Source organism: Scyliorhinus canicula, chromosome 23, assembly GCF_902713615.1.
Source record: "Scyliorhinus canicula chromosome 23, sScyCan1.1, whole genome shotgun sequence".
NCBI classification, from domain to species: Eukaryota; Metazoa; Chordata; class Chondrichthyes; order Carcharhiniformes; family Scyliorhinidae; genus Scyliorhinus; species Scyliorhinus canicula.
In genome coordinates this window covers 23,889,939-23,892,735 of record NC_052168.1, presented here as the reverse complement: position 1 = coordinate 23,892,735, position 2,797 = coordinate 23,889,939, and the positions used below count along the sequence as shown (strand labels likewise).

Genomic DNA, 2,797 nt, shown 5'->3' with positions numbered 1-2,797 from the left:
ACGGGCTCAGCCGGCCAGTGCAGGAGATCGGGGTGCCATATCTAGACCCCACCAAGTAGGAGGTCATCGAGCCCCCACCTCATAAGGGCAGAGCACCCCCCCAGGTCCGGTCTCTGGCAAGAACATGATGCCACCTGGGCACCTTGGCACAGCCAGTATGCCGCTGCCATGGTGCGAGGCTGGCAGTGCAACAGTCCCCAGGTGACATCTGCCCATCGCCTGACCACCCAGGGGCCCCCAGTCGCCAGGGATCATTGTGGGCGGGATCCAGGTCGCGATGCCTCATGAGTTCCCGTTAGATCTTGCTCAGTGTTACCGGCTTCGTCAGTCGTGCGAGAGGCCACTCGCGAGGTTTGCTGGCTTCATCACGTCCCGGGTGGGGTGGGACAAGACGGTTAGATCGCGCCCTCTGTTCCTTCCTCCAAAGATGTTGCCAGACCTGCTGAGCTTTTCCACCATTTCCTGTTCTCATTTCGAAATGTAATTCACACATGACTCCAAAAGGAACAGAGGGACGAGCGGAAGCTATTTGGCCGCTGCACCGTTAATTAGATGGTGGATGATCATATGGTGTGACAGGCAGTGACAGGCAGTGATAGCTGTGCAGCCCCAGTGGCCTAATGGATAAGGCACTGGCCTCCTAAGCCAGGGATTGTGGGTTCGAGTCCCATCTGGGGTGATGTGTGTGTTTTTAAGCAAACTCTCTCTGGCTCTTCGTTTAATTGATTAACCCCCTGGAATTAGTTTGAGCCTTTCAGATGCCTGCAGTGAGGGAGATGATGGGAGCAGCAGCTTCAAAGGGAAGGGGAGCTTCGTCAAAGGAACCAAATACTTGTGGAAGAGGGCAAGGGAGGTATTAATTAATAATCTTTATTATTGTCATAAGCAGGCTTACATTAACACTGCAATGAAGTTACTGTGTAAAGCCCCTAGTCGCCATATTCTGGCACCTGTTCAGGTAAATTCAAAATGCCCAAATTACCTAACAGCACGTTCTCTGGGATTTGTGGGGGGCAAAGCGGAGCAAACCCACACAGAGAATATGCAGACTCCACACAGACAGTGCCGAAGCTGGGAATCGAACCCAGGAGCGGTGAAACCACTCTGCTACCATGATAGAGCTCACCTATCAGAGCCAGCACAGGTTACAGAGCAAGTGCGTGAGATTCTTCTCTATGTACCTGGCAAGTTCAATTCAATCTGCCTCACTCACTCACTCGGCTCAAACAGCATCTCCGATCATTTCAACCCCCTCTCCAGCTGCCCAACAATTAGCATTTGGACATTCTGAATTCTCCCTCCGTGTACCCCAACAGGCGCCGGAATGTGGCGACTAGGGGCTTTTCACAGCAACTTCATTGCAGCGTTAACGCAAGCCTACTTGTGACAATAAATATTGTTATTTTCAAGCTGTGCTGGAAGAGGGAGAGAAGCAACGCTCCTGAAAGGTGAAAGTCTGACTCAACAACAGCCCTGCAGCCCAAATCAGGAACCTCAGGTCGCAGTACGCTAGCTAAGAGCTCCGGATTTCATTCAACACAGTACCGCCCCAGTGGCCTAATGGATAAGGCACTGGCCTCCTAAGCCAGGGATTATGGGTTCGAGTCCCATCTGGGGTGGTGATTGAAGATTTAACTCTTGTCGATAGTTTTTTGATCGACAAGAGTTCTGGGGGACAGACAGGAAAGGAGTTGAGGTCACAACCAGATCAGCCAGGATTGAGGGGCCGAATGGCCTACCCCATTCCCTAATGCTTGCGTTCTTGTCGAGGCCCTTCAACGTTAACAGGGCTACCAGTAATCCACCAGCCCCCTTATAAAATCAACCAACTAGGTGGGGGATCACCTTGCCCAGAGTTTTGCTGGAGGCGGTTCAGTTCCTCTAATCGACGTCATTCTAACGGGTTTTTATATTTCCATCTCTGATTTATTCCCCCTTTTTGAATATTGGTGCCAATCTGACACCACAGTGAGCTGGTAGACAGACTACCCCAGAGCCTCTCCCATCCCTTTGTGTGGATGCTGGAATTCTTCATTTTAAACCTCCTGGCCTGGGTTCTCCTATTCTGCAGCGATGTGCGCAGGATCTGTCTGGTCCGGCCCCCGCTCTGGCCCTCCACCCGGTGGGGGGCTAGCAGCCATGCCACATAGAGCCCCCTCATTTACCTGCGGATACGGCCGGAGAATGGCCGGGTCCATAACCGCGCAGGCGCACGGCGCACCGTACAACATGGCGCTGGACGGGCGCAGACCTGCCAAAAACTGCCCCCTTGTAACCAGCCTCGCCACCCTCGGACTATACCCCCACCAGTACCCCCCCCCCCCCCCAGCCCCCGCCGAAGCCCCCCACTCCGGACAGCAGAACGACACAGTCCGCAGCCGCTTTGCAAAGCCCCCGAACGCTGTGAGGACTGACACGCCCTACGCCCTCAGGGACTCGGCCCGTCGGTGGCGGACCATCGGGAGAGGGCCTGAGGTGAGTCCATCCCAATGGCCTGCCTCCTTCTCCCCGAGCACGCCATTTCTGAGGGCGCGGATCATCGCAAAAACAGCGCCGCCCCCGATTCTGCGTAAACGTGGATTCTCTGGCCGATCACCGAATGCGATTTCGGCAATCAGGGAATCCCGCCCCTTGTTTCCAAATCCCTCCTCCAGCCCCTCCCCTATCTCTGAACTCCTCCAAATCAGGCCCCTTGTACATCACCAGAGTTCACTGCTCCAACATGTCTTGCACTGCTTGAACCTGCAATTCACCCTCTAAACCTCTGTGTCTCTCTCTACCCCTTTCTCCATTAAGA

At 54.3% G+C, this 2,797-nt stretch overlaps 2 non-coding genes across 2 annotated transcripts; both read left to right on the top strand.

The window, feature by feature from the left end:
* Positions 1 to 606: 606 nt before the first annotated feature.
* trnar-ccu lies at positions 607 to 679 on the top strand. The gene has a single exon. It is a non-coding gene; the product is annotated as a tRNA-Arg (tRNA).
* An 867-nt stretch (positions 680 to 1,546) lies between these two features.
* Positions 1,547 to 1,619, top strand: trnar-ccu. Its single transcript has one exon. It is a non-coding gene; the product is annotated as a tRNA-Arg (tRNA).
* The last annotated feature ends 1,178 nt before the right edge of the window (positions 1,620 to 2,797 follow it).